Source organism: Lissotriton vulgaris, chromosome 2_1 (genome assembly GCF_964263255.1).
Source record: "Lissotriton vulgaris chromosome 2_1, aLisVul1.2, whole genome shotgun sequence".
Classification (NCBI taxonomy): Eukaryota; Metazoa; Chordata; class Amphibia; order Caudata; family Salamandridae; genus Lissotriton; species Lissotriton vulgaris.
Genome location: NC_141687.1, coordinates 1,577,253,267 through 1,577,270,196, shown reverse-complemented (window position 1 = coordinate 1,577,270,196; position 16,930 = coordinate 1,577,253,267). Strand labels below are relative to the sequence as shown.

Below are 16,930 nucleotides of genomic sequence, written 5' to 3'. Positions count from 1 at the left end.
CTTGAAGTTGAAAAGGCACTGATGGCACTAACCTAGGGTAAGGTTGTGGGAGGTAATACTCTCCTGACTGAGTTTTGTAAGACGTTTTGTAAAATACTACGCTTGGAATTTCTTTACGTAGTAGAATGTATTCAGCCAGGAGGGCTATCCCAGAAAGCTGGAATATAACCAATAATGTGGTTTTCTTAAAAAAATAATAAGCAAGCTGCCGATTTGGTCTGTTATAGACCTATTTAGCTGAGTAATACAGACGCTAAATGGTTTGCCAAGATTTTAGCCTGTTGACTCGCTCCATTGATCCCCGGTCTAGTATACCCGCAGCCACATGGATTTGTTCCGGGCAGAGACCCTTTGGAGCATACTAATACAGCAATAACGGCATTTGAAATTGCAGGGTATTGTAATATGAGTCTGGGTATGATATTACTTGATGCAGAGCAAGCATTTGACCGGGTGGTCTGGGGATGCCTATCGACTACGTTATCTGTCTTTGGCACATTTATCAAAATGATTCAGGCATTATATGTGGCCCTGTACGCCCGGGTTTGATATGCTGGAAGCTATTCTGGGCTTTTTCGCATCTGGGACAAGAAAGGGGTGTCCACTATCACCCCTTCTTTTTGCTCTTTACATTGAACCCTACCTGCAATCTTTTATTATGAACTCAGATATTCAACACTGGGTTTATGCCGATCGACAAATCAAACTTCCCACCTATGTGGATGACACAGTACTTTTCTTCCATAATCCTGCATCAGGTCTTATTCTCACAAGGCAAGTATTTTCGGGGAGTTTTCTGTCTACAAGCTCAATCTAGATAAACAGGTCCTTCTGAATTTTAAACCTTGCTTTCGAATTCAAGGGGCTACCACTTTGACGGTCTATTTAGTTCTATGGTTTTGAATATAGTTAAAACAAATTATGAATCCCTACTATCTGCAACAATTATTAAATTCAAAAGCTGGAACAAGCTGCCACTTACTATAATTGGCAGAGTCAATATTGTTAAAATGAATATTCTCCCAAAGTTTTTGTATTTGTTTGAGGCAATTCCGCTGAGACTTCCGGATTATTTTTTTAGGCTTATCAATGGTGCTATCAATAGTTTTTTTTATGGGGGTATCAGTGTGCCAGTCGGGCCAGCTGATATTTGAAATCCATCTATAAAACAGGTGGCCTTTCACTCCCGCACTTTAATCTCTATTTTGGGCCATTTTTACCGGCCGTGTGCGCAGCCTATTGACACATGGAGATCTCAATCAAATACCATTCTTTGATCGGCTTGCTCTAGGAACAGAAGCTCAATGATCCTAATTACTACAAGAGGGTACTCTTTAAGGTATTGAAAGACATTATTTGCAATCTGTAAGAAATAATCTCTTGTTTTTTAAATCAAGATACCCCTATTTGGGAAAATCCTGCCTTTCCGGTGGTGTCTGATGATACAACTTGCTGAGTATGGACACATTTCTATATTACAACACTTGGCCAATTATATGATTTAAATGGTTTTAGATCTTTTTCAGACTTGCAAGGAGTCTATAAACTGCTGCATCATTCTTTCTTTAAATATCTCCAACTGAGGGACTATAAGCGGCTGGGAAGCATACTGGTTCAGGGCATCGACCGCTCAGAGCTCTCGTGACACTACTTTAAGTCCAATATTAAAGCAACTATAAGTATGATGTACCAGCCATTTTCACATTCTGTAATTGGATGATACCCCAGTATTGGCTGCAAAATGGACTAGGCTTCTTGCATCCGAAATACCTCCTAGGAGGTTTGAATGTCGTTAGATCTGCTGGACCCTTCTGTACACTTTGTGAATCTTAAGCTACAACACTAGTGCACAGTCTGCTTTTAATATTATACTCCAGACGTAATTTTAAAATGGGGAGCAACTCCATCAATACAAAGAACAAATAGAAGGAGGGGCCATATTATCAAGAAAGGGCGATACATTATCGCTGCTTTTATCTGAAGGAAACTACAGCGAAAGCGTCGATAATGGGCTAGATAATATGCCCTTGTGAATTCCCATAGAAGCCCAGGTTCTAGTGTTAACCTGGGCTTCTATGGGAATTCACAAGGGCATATTATCAAGCCCATTATCGCCGCTTTAGCGGCAGTTTCCTGCCGATAAAAGCAGCGGTAATGTATCACCCTTTCTTGATAATATGGCCCGAGGTGTCCTACGTGTGGCCGCTTGGCTGCTGATGCCCTGCACATGTTTGCGTTTTGCACGGGTTCGGAAACGTTTTGGGAAGGGGTGATAAATGATATCACATCAAGCTTAGGCTTTCCTATTCAAATGTCCCCTAAAGAGATAATGATGCGCATTAAATATGACTTCACTGGAGGCTTGAAATATTTGGTCATATTTATATTAACAACGGCCCAACTCTGGATTGCTTGAGCATGGATTTTAGTGAATGCTCCTAATGTTGCTGAATGGCGTACACTTCTTTATCAAATATACAACAAACTAGAACTTGCACTGGCTAAAGCAAGGGGCCTTTCAGCCGTGCTAAAATTTGACAAGAGTTGGAGGAATCTTAGAAGGGATTTTATCTATCCTGTTAATGATTAATCAAATTCAGCTATACTTCAATTTCTTGTCTGACTAGGTGTGCTGATTTGAGATTATTTCATTCTCATTTTTTCTTGTATGTCTTCTTAATCTATCTGCTATTTTCAGAATTCTCATCTGCCATGAAGTAATATTAGATATAAAGCTGATATATGTATGTGACTTGTTTCGGACGCTGGGCGTCTTTTAATTTTTTTATTGTTTTATCCTGTATGAATTTCTTTAATATATTGTTTTTTTTGTGACCTTAAAATAAAAAAATATTGAACGTAAATAAAATAAAGTTAATATAATCCATCAATTGATATTGGATTTTAACATAGAATAAAATGTTTGTTAGAGTCACAATCAATATAGTAATAATACAACAAAAGTGTTCCATAAAGGAAATTCCCGAATATAAATTAATTTGGGCATATAGAGGAAACAAGGTGTTTGTTCGGATACCCAAAACAGAGTTCGGATGAGAGAATGCATATGCAAGCATAAAGCCTTTGCCTATCAGACTGGAAATTATTCATTCTCATAAATCAGCAGACATAAAGAAATAGTCTGAATCACCTCTCATGTAGAGATTTCTAGAAACTCAGAGACAAGTCGCCAGCAGAATGTCGAGCAAGGAATCCACCCTATTCTAGGAACATGCCTTAATATAAGTGCACAAATTCGAAGTAGCAACAGTATATTCTTTCCGCTTCTTCCTCCTTCAGTAGAATATCAACAAACTCCTGGTAATAAGCAAACTCCCCATTTTCTCAGAGGAACACAATAGGTTTTCAAACATTGAACCGTGATAAATCAAAGTGTTGATGTTTCGTAATCCAGACAGTTCTTCTCATTAATTATTCTTACATTATTTCCTCTTCTCTCAGTGAGAAATCATAGTCATCTGATACATAACAAACACTTATTCACTAGCTAACAGAAGATTTGTGGAAAATACGATATATATAATGAAAGGAAAAATATAGTGGCATCTGCAGTTAGGCTAACTTAAATCAGCAATTGTATTCATTTGCAGACCTATAACATTTAAGTATGATTACCTACTACAAATTGTGAATTTAACAAATGTTTTATGTAAATGTATGCTTTTACACATTATTAATAAAAGCATTTTGACAGTGAATAAAATTTGCGCCAAAACACCTGCATGGATTGTGTGTAGCACTGGACAGTGCGTGAAGTTTGTGGGTGCTTGCTAGAATGCATGTGTGTATATGCCTGTGGATGATATATAACATGGCGGCTTATGGGTTCTGTTACACCTGGCATCTTTTGGTATGTATACCTTGGCTTCTTGCTTTCTGACCTCCTGTTATTGATGGTATGCTGGACATCATTTTTGCCTGTTTAGTTTCTCGGCATACCTTTTCACTGCTGTTCAGTGCTAAAGTGCAAGTGCTCCTACTGTAAACTGTGTCACGATTGGCTTTCCATGATTGGTATATTTGATTTACTATTAAGTCCCTTGTACAATGCACACTGTGTGCCCAGGGCCGGTAAATCAGATGCTACTAGTGGGTCTTGCAGCACTCTTTGTGCCACCCACCCAACTAGCCTCTCAAATGTGTCCCAGACCTGCCAATGCAGTGTTTGCACGCAGTTTTCACTGCCATGTCGACCTGGCAAGTGCGCCCACTTGCCAGGCCCTAATCTTCCCTTTTCTTACATGTAAGTCCTGCCTAAGGCACGTCCAAGGTAGCCCCATGGGCAGGGTTTCATGTCCTGATAGTGAAGTAATGTGCTTTTTGTTTTTCACTATTGAAAAGCTGTCTTTCCCATAGGTTAATATAGGAGCTGCCTTGTAATATCTTACAAGTTTAACTTTCCATTGTGATAAGAAATGAAGTTTAATCTCTCTGAACTCAGAATTTAATTACATACATTTTAGCAAAGGTGGTTTTTAAATGGTGTGTTTGAAAATACCACTTTTAGAAGGTGGACATGTTCTTACTTAACCATCCTATATGCCTCTGCCTATTTGTGTATTCACTGTCTGGTTTTGGAGTGACAGGAGCTGGGGATGTGCATTCACACTAGACAGTCACCAGGGGGGTTTTGGTGTGTTCTGCCTTTCCTGGGTGACTCATAGCCAGGCTGAATAGACTTTTCTGCATTCAGAATGGTGGAGTTTTTACTAGCACCTGCATAGGCCATGTCTGCGATGCACAATGCTGTCTCCACCTCCTGTAGTGAAGCTGGACCGGAGAGGACAGAACTGGTATATACTAAACGCAGAGAATTTTTGCCTAAAACTTTAAAGGGAACAGTAGTATAAATATTGGGGCCCTGACCCCAGAACTTTAGAACTCGTTTGGACTAAGGAACCTACAAGAAGAAAAGCTGGAGAATCTGTGAGGAGGAACTACCACTTTGCTGTATGCTTTTCTGTGTTGGCCTGCAGTGGCTACTTCTATCCTGGGCAGTGAAAGGACTGGACTAGACATTCAGAAACTTATTTTCCTGACATTCTCCAAGGGCTTGAAGTAGAGCTCGCCCCCTGTTCAAGTAGTCTTAACAGCAAAGACTCAAGATCATCTGCTACCAGCACTGGGGACTGTGTGTTTTGTACTTCAGCAGAAGAGAAAGCAAACCAATGCCGTCAACAAAGCCGCTACCGGCCCCCTGACCCGTTGGCACCACAGAGAGCACATTCCTGCTTTGCATTGCAACCCTGGCCTCATCGTATCCTTGGCCCACAGATGCCGGTGCCATCGAACCCAGCACGTCTTCCGACGACAGTGCTTCAGCAATGACAATGCTGCTGCTTGCACCATGACCTGCCTGCACAGCAAGGAGCACCTCCCCACTTTGCAATGAAGGCCTGGTCTCACCAATGCTGATAGACAGTATCACCAAGCCACTGCCTGCACTGCATCCTGAGGACACCGCACACCATTGCACTTCACACACGGCAGTCCGGAAGCTTGCTGACGCCGGTGCTCCTGACTTCAACCTCAAGGAGTTTGATATGCAACACATGTGACTTCAAGGGCCCAACGACTCCTGCACGGACTTACAAAGCTGACACGCATCTTTGGATCTCATCGCAAGGTTTCCAGCTTTCTGCTTTTCGAAAGTACTGTTTGCATGTCTTCCTGACAATGTAGCTGGCCTGTGACGCAGCGGTCAGCCTGAACTGTGGGATTTTTTTGTTCACAATGCCATGATAGCCCCGTACGGAGCTATCAACTTCAAGCCACTGTATTTTAAGTCTATTTTTTGCATTATTTGTGATTCGATTACTGTATGTGGATTTTATCGTTTTGGTCTTGTTTTCCACAGATAAATATTCGCTATTTTTCCAAAACTGGTGTGGTGTCCCTTTGTAGTGTTTTCACTGTGTTACTGTGTGTTATATGCAAATGCTTTACACATTGGCTCAGAGATAAGCCTTACTGCTCATGCCTAGCTACCATGGGGGTGATCAGTGGTTATTTTAGAAAGTATAATCCCCTTACCCTGACTAGAAGGAAGTGTCCCTATTAGGACAAGGTGCATAAGTCTGCCAACTAAACATTTCTAACCTGCTCCATTGTGGGAAGCCCAGAGAGGCTTGGAGGCTTGTGGAGTTGAGAACTGCAATCCTAAGACAAGAGAAGTGCAGTGGTGACATTTTTGTGGGCTGAGGGGAGACATACACACACTAAAGGAAGCAGAGCAGGGCATCCTCTAAGCACATCAAGGGGCAGATTTAAAACTGCTGGCTCATCTCTACTAACCAGCAGGGATGCGCCAGAAAAGTTGTGACTCGCCAAACCACCCGTGCGCCACCACTGATGCGCCACATTTACAATGCAAATAACAAACAAAAGTTGCCAGTACTGATGTGAATAAGTGGTATACACAAGTTGCAACACAGCACTTGAAACAACATTCAAGACCGGGAGCTAGTCAATAGCTTTTATTGTTATTTGTAACTTTTTCAAGAAAAACCATATTTTATAAAAAACTTCATACAAAATTACATCTTCAAAACGGACACATAATACATACTAGGCAGGAGCACAAATCAAGAATCATTCATCATATCAGACATATCACAGGCATTCAACAACATGCAACCAATCTCTGGGGGAGGGGGTACTATAACTACAAAAATGTGCAATATATATACAATGCAATAACAAGCACAAGACAAGGGGAAAATACAGAAGAAAAGAAGCCAAAGTCTGCGAAACAGTTTTTGGATGGTACTGCAAAAAAATTATTTTCTAAAAAAGGTACATTCCTATATCAAATCTAAATATCCAAGAAACTTTGTTCAATCATTAAATAAAGGTAATGTACATAAATCAGCGATAAGCAAAAGAATCCTTTTAGAGAGCTTATCACTCTTGCAGACAGCAAAATGGCTGGGGCCTACGCGTTTCGAATCCCGCTGAGTTTCTGGGGATTCTCTTCAGGGCCTTGAGTAGTATCTAAACACAATACAAAAAGATGAAAACAGAAAAGGAAAAGGAAATATAAGAATCTCAAAACATTTGGGTTTTTAAACAAAGTCAACGGATCAGCATCAGGTTCCTGTCTCAGGTCCCACCCTCTCCTCCACCAGCTTACCACAAAGCAGGAATGTGGGGTGGATGGAAAGCCTCAAAGTTCTAAGGAGGTAGGCTGTGTCCAAGTCTGAAAAATTAATCAACGCATCGGTGTCAGATGGAATCGAAATTTTTGGGAATGGCGAGTGGCGGAAAATGGAGGGGAAGCTTAGTTTTACTTACCTTGTATATCCAAAAAGATTTTCTTAAATGCGAGCCGAGGGGGAAGAGTATGGCGTGCGTTTACCTGTTAGGGGGAAACAATGGAAATTTCAGAAGGGGATTCTAATAGTACTAGAAGGTTGACGCTCTATAGAGTAGTAAGACTCTCACCTAGTTAATGGAGGCCGAAGGTTTCGGTATACGTAGCCGCGGGGTAGTAGACACTGGCACAAAGGTCTAAAGAAGTGAAATGGAAGGGAAAATAAATACACAAAAATCGCAGGATGCATGTTAAGCCGAGTAGGACTAACAAATGGAGTCTTACCAGAAAAACGGGAGAGGGCGAATCTGGTATTTAATACAAAGGTTGACGATATATATCAGTGGGTGCCTTGTTAATCTGAAAAAAGCCAGCGATAAACAGAGTAAGTAGTAGCTAGTCACCGGTTTGTTACAAGCTTGGCACTAGTCGTTAAAAAGGCTTACCATAATGGCTGATAGAACGCGTTGCCACCGCATAAAGCGGGTCACAAATACAGAGGAATTCAGGAGACCTTGAACGACATTTAAATAAGCGTTTTAGCGGTTGTTATTTTATCGGTTATGGCATAAAGTCTAACCAAGAGTTTCAAGGACTTCCCGCCATGTCTGCAACGCACGGCAGAAAACAGTTTATTTGTAAAGAATTAACTGTAACGAAAAAGAAAATAGGGGCATAAGTCTATCTTTAAAGGACTGCGGCTAGCGGTGAAGGAAAGGAAATCTAGATTCCATTACTTACATAGGATTAGTCTGACAAGACCTTTGGCTCGGCGGCGTTTCGGTTAGCACTATACCCTGGCTCATGCGCAGAAGCTGGCAGGGGGTAGCCTGATCTAACTATATAGGCTGACCAGGTGAACTGTCACGCCCTCAATTGGACGAAAAGTGCGACGGAAGACATGGACCGGAGTCTAGGTTTCATACATACGATCCATGTGATAAGGGGAATGGATACTCAAATTAGATGGATTTTCGAAGGGTCCAGTGTCCTCGCAGGCGACACTAAATTAAAGGTTAAAGATTTCACTCAATTCATTGAGCCCGGATACAGCTGTGTCGAATTTGACTATGAGAAATGCTTCTCTTTTTGATAATGCCAAATTCTGATCACCTCCTCGAGGATTTTTTTCTATTCTTGAAATCACTGTCCATTTTAGCTCACTGACTTGATGTTGCATCCGCATCCAATGTTGCACCAAAGGAGCATTTTCAACTTTCCTTTTTAGTCTGGATTTGTGTTGCGAGATACGTTGACGTACCTCTTGGTTCGTTTTGCCTATGTATAATAGATTGCATGGGCATGTAATGCCATATACAACAAACTTGCTCTTACAGTTGCTGAATACATCATGCTTCCAGGAGATTCCATTATGTTGGAAAAGAGAACCCTCCAAAGTGGATTCACAGCACAAGCAGGTGCCACATTTGTGATGTCCGAGGATGGGGGGCATCCCCATCATTTGGCGTAACGTTGCAGGTTTGGGAGCTGGCATGGCCGCTCGGACTATATGATTGGCAATGTTGTTTTCTTTTTTAAAAGCAAATAGGGGCACATTTACAAGACTTTCATCTAGATCCTTCACTAGATGCCAATTCTGTTTTATAACCTTTTTCAATTGGTTGGCATTAGGGCAATAAGTGGTGACACATACTTGTCGTTTCAACTCAGGTTTGTTTTTTTGTTCCAAAAGTGTCTCACGTGGGGTCCATTGGGCTCTCTTCATACAGGTCTTAACAAGTTTTTTAGGGTACCCCCTATCACACAGCTTGGATATTAGATTTTCTGAATGGTATTGGAAATCTTCTTTAAATGTGCAGTTTCTGCGGACTCGCAGAAACTGCCCATACGGGAGGTTTTCTTTAAGATTTCTAGGATGATTGCTGTTAAACATCAGGGACTTATTCCGGTCGGTGGGTTTGATATATAGTGTGGTTGCTAATTTCCCTTCAGATGGAAAGAGCTCCACGTCAAGGAATGCAATCCTGATTGTCGACTCAGTCAAGCTGAACTTTATGTCAGCGGTCCTGGCATTAAGCCATTGGTGGAATCTAGTAAGGGTGTCACTATCTCCTGTCCATGTCATAAAACATCATCAATAAATCGGAGCCAAGCTCCGATGTATTGAACGAATGGATTGTTGTTGTAAATGTACGCGTTCTCATACATTGCCATAAACAGTACTGCCAATTCTGGTACAAAGGGGCAGCCCATAGCTACCCCTTTGACCTGGTAGTAATACTCACCATTGAAACAGAAGTAATTCTTCTTTAAGGCAAACGCTGCTAGGTCTACAATGAATTTAGTGGGCACCTGCATAGGCCTAGGTCTGGAATCTAGAAAATGTGTAAGTACTGCTACAGCTTCATCTTGGGGGATCTGTGTGTACAGAGCAGTTACGTCTAAAGTAACTAATCTGTCTCTGTTTTCACAGAAGTCGATGTTCTCCAATTTTTTGATAAAATCTGTAGTGTCCTGTAGGTAGGATTTAACCTGGGTCATGAATTCCTTTAGAAAACAATCTACGTATTTCGCTGCCGGCTCTAGCACCGAACCACATCCTGCCACGATGGGTCTGCCAGGCGGATGGTCAGGATCTTTATGAATTTTGGACAGTACATAGAACATAGGCACTTTAGGATGTTTAATTTTTAGATATTCAAGTTCTTTAGGACCAACAAAACCCTGATCAAATCCTTCTTGTACAATACCAAAAAGTTCGTTTTGAAGGTCTGTAGTAGGATCTTTATTTATTTTACGATAACAGCTAATGTCCTCTAGCTGTTTCATTACCTCTGTGGTGTAATCTTGACTGTCCCACACAACTATAGCACCACCTTTATCGGCCTGCTTAATTATTACGGTGTTGTCAGTTTTTAAGTTATTTAATGCTGTCATCTGTTTCTTGGTGGTATTAAACTTCACACATTTTTTCTCTTTTTCCATAGCTGATATCGCAGACAAGACACTTTTCTCAAAGGTCAAAAGGTCTTTAGGAACTTTACTGGGTGGAGGACAAAAGGTGGACTTATTTTTTAAGCCTGTAACTTCCAGGGACTGATTCGTGGAATTTTCACTAAAGAACAGGGTTAATCATAATTTTCTGCAAAATTCGATAAATTCTGATTTCATTTTTACAAAATCAGTTCTTTTTGAAGGAACGAATGACAAGCCTTTTGCCAAGATACTTTCCTCTTCTGATGTCAATACTTTTTTAGATAAATTGAAAATTGGCAACGCTTTCAGTTTTTGTAATGCTGTCGTCGTGTTTTCATTTCCCATGGGATGGTGTATCTCACTCGACCCCTGGGACGTGTTTGGCCTCTCTCTAAAAAATGAGGGTTTGACGATTGGTTTTGCTGTTGCTGGTTGGCGTTCCAGTTCCGATTCCTATTCGGACGATTGTAATTACTGGTAGGCTCACTATCAGTCCCTGACGATTATGTGTCAGAGAAGGAAATAAATTGTTTTCGTGATCTCCCTTGGTTTCCTTGAAGGAAACGTCTGGATTATGCTTTGGAATAGAAATCATGGATATATATATGGATATATATTATCTAGTGAAAAACCTTTCTTGTCTTTTTCAAATTGATTAGACTTTTGAGTTATGGTATAGTCTTTGAACTCCTGTACTTCTTTAGCTACTTTTTCCAGGAGTGCCTTGGCATCTGCTATGGTTGGATTGGTGCTAATTTCGGCTTCTAATTTAGCAATTTCAGCTAGTTCTTCCTTCGATATTCTAACCGCTGTCTCGACTGTTAAGACCATAAGGTCTCTACTACATTTAGTTTCTATTAGGGAGAAACCTTTTTTGAATATCGGATCCTCTGTAAAGATTACTGGTATATTCTTAATTTGTAATCCGGCTGGGATGGTGCCTTCTCGGAGGTGTTGCAACAAGGGCGGCGCACCGTGCCGCATGGATGGGCAGATGCGTGTCGCATCCCTCTGCGGAAAGGCGGCGCATTGCTGGAGTTGTGTCGCAAGCGTGACGCAGCTCCAGCAAGGCTCGGGGTGCCCCATGCCTAACATGCTGTGACAATCCTTATGCCTGCTTCAAGCAGACGCTGGGGTTTGATGCAGATTGGCCGTAAAAATGACTGAGTGAAATCTTTGAGATTTCACTCAGCCACTTTTCTGAGGTGTTCCTTCTCCAGAACACACCCCGTGCCGGAACGCCCACATGTGGCGCAGGGCTTTACAACGTGATGCATCGCCCAGATTCATCACGTTGTAAATACCCCGCAGCATGGTGCTGGCTTTACGCTGCCGCTGCATCACAAACGTGAAGCAACGGCGGCACAAATGTACTGTATGGGGCTTGTAAATCTGCTGCCAAAGGTTTATTTGATTCCAGGAAGAATTGTTCTTCAATGGGTCCTGGGTGCATTTACTGAATGGATGGCACTGTGGACCAAGGAACCTTGCTAGAGAGAATGCCTTAGACCTTTGAACCTTTATATTTCAGTGGAGGCTGACAGCTTGGTGGGACCCCTGATTACTCCCTTGGCCTGTGTTGTGGTACAATTAGCTCTAGAGCTACTCCTGCAGTGGCAGACTATCCCTTAAATGAAGGGCTGTGCAGAGAGAGCTCTTCAAAGGAGCTTCCCCCATCCTGAAGCACAGGCACTAAATCACATATAGATAAAGATTATAAAGGTAGAATGAGTCCCATGATTTGTTGAACAGTGCTGCCTCCTCAAAGAAAGAAGATGACCAAGACTTCTAGTGGCTGAATGTATAGGGACCATGGTCTGCCAGTCTCCCTGCTGAGCGAGGGGCATCACCCAGTAATCACAACCACTTGCTCTGAGCCTGGCCCACAAGCTTTCTGCCCATCTGTATGCCTGTCAAGAGCAGAGGAGCTTGTGAGCAGAATGCCTAGAGTCTGCCTGCTAAGACCAGTCGGCCCTTTAGCATGCGCAAGCTGACCCACACCCAACACAGGTTTTCAGAGGGGCACAGGAGCTGCCTGCATCAGTCTTCTTCCAACATTGATCCAAAAGAAGTGCACTGTTTCTGTAGGCTGCTGGTGCATGGGTCTGGAATTTCGACTGCTATTCCTCTCATGGCTTTCCTTACTCATGCCACCTCACTTTCCCTCTACCCCTCAAATGTTTTCCAAGCCAGAATTGTAATAGCTTAAAAAGTAAGTGTGGTACAGGCATCTTGTTGTTTATTGATTGTTATATGGCCCTGACTAAAGCCACATCCCTAAGGGCCTAACGCCTCAGTTTTTCAAACTTTCTAAAAGTAGCATTTTCAAAATTGTTACTTAACTACCGACTTTACCATTAAAGAGGGATTTGCATGTCATTCCAACCTGCTCCCAATTGAAAGTTATCACTTATAAATGTAATAATGTACCCAATGTTATCCTATGGGAGAGGCAGGCCTTGCAGTAGTGAAAAATGAATTTATGTGTTTTTCATTACCAGTGTTGTATGGCTTGTACTTTCGTTGGACTGGTGTGAGACTGATTGTGAGCACCCCTCAGGATATGTTGGCCTATAGTCCTGCTAGCTCACAGTGCACCATCTGTACCCCTAACCTTATAGGGTAACAAATGTGTGTGCAACCTCAGAACATGACAACCCTCATCCCCAAGAAAATTGTGGTAATAGATCTAAAACTCTTTCACTAAGTTACTTATGCATACTCAAAGGGATACACAAGAAATACACAATATGCGTGTTCAATAGAATAGAAATAGAATTATGCTACTAGCATTACAAGAATGGCGAAAAAGATTAACAATTCAATCATTTTGCATATTACATTAAACTCTATGCTTGCTCTATGCTAACTTAGTGTTCTCCTATCCAGCAACTTCTACCATTTTGTGTCTAAGGTGAGTGTATCTGCCAAATCCCTGTCTGGGTGGTCTAACTCTCCATTACCTGTGGATAAGTGCCAGCAAGCTGCCCATCTTGGTGTAAAGTAGGACCGCATCTCTCGAATGAGGTTACAGGAATCAGGTGAGCTGGAATTCTGGCATGGACCAACCTCTCAGTGTCAGTGAAATGCTCCTACGAATAAACAAAGGCTTGATGTCATATATATATATAAGAACATCCTCCGTTTTACCATGTCGAAATCCCAGTCAGGCTGCTTGTATATTCTATTATGATAGTTCTTTCGCTGAGGGGCCAAAAAACAAATAACACATCTTGTGTGCTGAACTTAGTCCTTTTACAGAATGTTCAAGATAGCTTGATAGATTGACTGCAAAATTGTATTGTAAGCAAACTAAGTTCAAAGAATGTTTTCCCATATGTGTATGCAAATGAATGTGTGTCAAATTTCATCATGTTTTAGGGAGAGAAAGCAACTTAAGAAAGTGTGCATGTAAAATGGTGATTTTTTAACCCGGCTTAATACCTTCACATGACAACCCACTCCTTGAACACAATACAACAAAAATATAGCTGTTGAAATATAATTCTAAACCTACATAAAGGCATAAAAACCCTTAAACTATAAAAAGGCAATATGCAAGTTTGAGGATAAAAGCATACAGAAAGCTATATTTAAAAAGCATAGGAGAAATTTAAAAACAAGTCAAAAAGGTGAGGTATAATTATTTTAGGATGTTAAAACAAGTTTGAATAAAAAATAATTCACAACTCGAAACTGCCAGATTGTTTATGTGTTCTGAGTAGTGACGAAACATTGCTACTCCCAGTAACTGCAGACGATAATCCAAGAGGCCAAGAGGTTACCATCCAACTACCTCAGTGTTCGCCAAGAGAGGATCAGTTGGTGCATATTCTGCACATGAAGAGCCAGGATCCAGATCACCAGGAGCCGAAGCATCCCAGGAGGGCTTGTAATATGCATTCAGGAGCAATGGCAAGTGTGAGGGGAAACAGTATAAGTGAGCCGTTAACATGCCCACCTGTAGGGCAATGTCCGGTGGTTGAACCAATTGTAATCCCAAGCATATGACCAGGGCACATTTGAAAGTGCACAGCAGATAGCAGAAAACAGGCTTCACGGAATGTAGCCAGATGGGCCAAAAGGACAAAAAACAATGGTTTTTCATTCCTGAAGTAAGGGTGCACCAAAGCACTGTATCACGCTTTCATGACACAGGAGCACATGTAGTAGTGCTGTTCCCATTTGACCTTGTAGGGGGACCTCCATTGCAGAGCAGAAAATGTGAAAGCACAGTTCTAACACCTAGGAAAAGGACAAGCGGTAATCCTCCAGAATTGCTTCCAAACATGGAGTGTATGAATGAGGAAATAACTCCGAAGATTGAATGGAAGGTGTAAACCATCCCGGAGCCAATTGATTTAAAAATCTGGGCCACTCCCACCATATTAGACATGTTAAAGAAGAAGACATTGCAACCTGAATACCAAACATCTCCCTTGCAGATGTTAGAGCCACATCTATCTGAAACAATAAGGTTTTCAGTCTGCTTAAAGCATTAAAGTGCACATTTGCAACCTTTATTCAAGGCCAAAGCATTTCATCCTTAACTGTGTGGACAAGTGGAAACAGTATTTATATACAGCAAACGCAGAGACCGTTACCAGATAGACACCACCTGGTCTCATCACACAGCAGCCCTGATCATTCAGCATCAATTAACTTCCATTCGAGAGTAATCTAAAAGCTGGACGGATCACAGCAGCTGGGGAACCTTTCAGGTAGCATGACAAGTTTGCCTTAGATGCATTACATGCGCCATGAAGCAAAACTTCTGTGCAAACTAAGGAATGTCCCAAGGTACTCTTGCAGTCAATCCCGCTAAGAAAAACCTCAGTCTCTCTATTCCAACATCAGAACTTTAATGGTAAGATCCATGACTCATCTAGGTCTTCATATCTGTCCACTTGATGGTGTTGTAAGCAGTATCGGAAGGGAAATGTTGAAGTGGGCAGAGAAATAAATCAGTGGATTATCCAATCTGCAGAACCTTTTTCAGCAATAGTTAATGGCAGTTCCTCCAGCTTCTCTATGTGTAACATAGTATAGGTTGTATCTTTCATTACCATGATTGTTTGTTCTTTGCTAAAATTAAATTGCAAAAACAAGCTAGTGGCATGAAGGTGTCTATAGAGTTCAACTCAGTAGCATTATAGCTCTAAGCTGCGACTACCCATGTTGTACAGAAGACGTCACTCTGAAGGATGTCAATTGCAGATGACACTATGTTACCCAGAGATTATAATCTGGTGGATAGAGTAGTCATACCATTATCTACTACTGCCAGAGCCCTTTCTAAATTTGCACGGTCAAGTTTGCGTAATCTCTCAGCAGCTTCCTGCTGTGAAGTTTTCCACACTTCGTTGTATATTGCATGCAGAAAGTGCTCTTGATGCAGTCTTTGAGGACCTAGTAAAAATTTTTGTAATCTCAAGTCATGAGAAAGAAGAGGCAAAGTGCTTTTTCATCGGGGACAATGTTGAGGTTTCTAACCAATCAAGGCAGTGTTGTGTCTGCATATATCTTGGGTCGGGCCTACTGATCTTAAACCTATCGGTCTCACGCAGAAAAATGAGCCTGACATCCGTGAGTAGCTACCAACCACACTCACCATCCCCTCTGATTGGTGTCTGAAGAACTGTATGAGCCAATATAAAGTGTATTGTTTAATGTTTCCTCCATGTAATTTGTGAATCACTGCCAGTTCGCAAAACGTGCAAATGTGTAAATGTTTGGTATATTTAAGACTTTTATCTTAGACAAGCCAAGACAGAATGTTTGCTGCACAGATTTAAGGAAAATCATTTGCTCTGGTGTAAGGCATGCTCTAAATAAGGCAGCGGTTCGCTGAACCTTTTATCCTTACTTCCCGATATTAGTTTTAAGTCAACAAAGTCTTTCCAGAAGTCAAACCCTTGTACAGACAACTGGGAAACAAAGGGCGCAGAATATATCAGCTTGGTGCTAATAAGCATAGTTTTATGAGCCTGTGAAGATGAATTTAAATAAATAATACTCTGGGTTAACTGTATTATGACCTCAAAAGTATCCAGACTTCTGTGCAAATGCTTTTGAGGTACCCTCCGGTGGTGTAAGGCAGTATTCCCATTGTGTGTAAATAAATACTTTCAAGAACAAAGGTCCTAAGCATAGAACTTTATCCAAATAACAGGTGTACATAGACCACAATGGGAGGCTATATAGTCTTATCCTGTACCCAGCCGGGCAAGGAATTTATTCATTTGATATAAAAAGGATTATGAGTTACAGTTTCACAGTAAACATATACATGTGAAGTAGGGCACAAGCCTGTACCGTACTTGAAAGTAGGAGGGAGAAGATAAAGAAGAAAGAAAGTTTACATCAGGCAAGAAATGGTGAGCAAAACTGGGTACTGTATTACATTAGAATTGGCAGTAATTCCCAGAGTAATCCATACAAGCAGTAGTATTCACAGATTTAGCTGTATGATTACTAAACAAAGTCGACAGCGTTTCGATCCCTGCCTCAAATTATAATGGGATCATCATCAGGACTTATTAATTTTTGCCTGGTACAAATAATGTTATATACGCCTGTAAGGGAAAACAGGGAAAAACAAAAAAGCAAAGAAGAATTTTAAATTACTTTTCTGCGGCGAGAAATTGAGGTCAACTTAGT

General features: G+C 41.3%; 1 long non-coding RNA gene across 1 annotated transcript in view; it reads right to left on the bottom strand.

Annotated features, from left to right (window-relative positions):
• Window positions 1–6,482: 6,482 nt before the first annotated feature.
• LOC147732928 (uncharacterized) overlaps window positions 6,483–16,930 on the bottom strand; it is a 121,331-nt gene continuing 110,883 nt past the window's right edge. Inside the window, exons 2-7 of the long non-coding RNA XR_015308692.1 lie at window positions 13,234–13,362; window positions 7,619–7,693; window positions 7,465–7,530; window positions 7,315–7,378; window positions 7,154–7,219; window positions 6,483–7,014 (exon numbers count right to left, since the gene is read on the bottom strand). This is a non-coding gene — a long non-coding RNA (uncharacterized LOC147732928). The remainder of the gene's footprint in view (window positions 7,015–7,153; window positions 7,220–7,314; window positions 7,379–7,464; window positions 7,531–7,618; window positions 7,694–13,233; window positions 13,363–16,930) is intronic.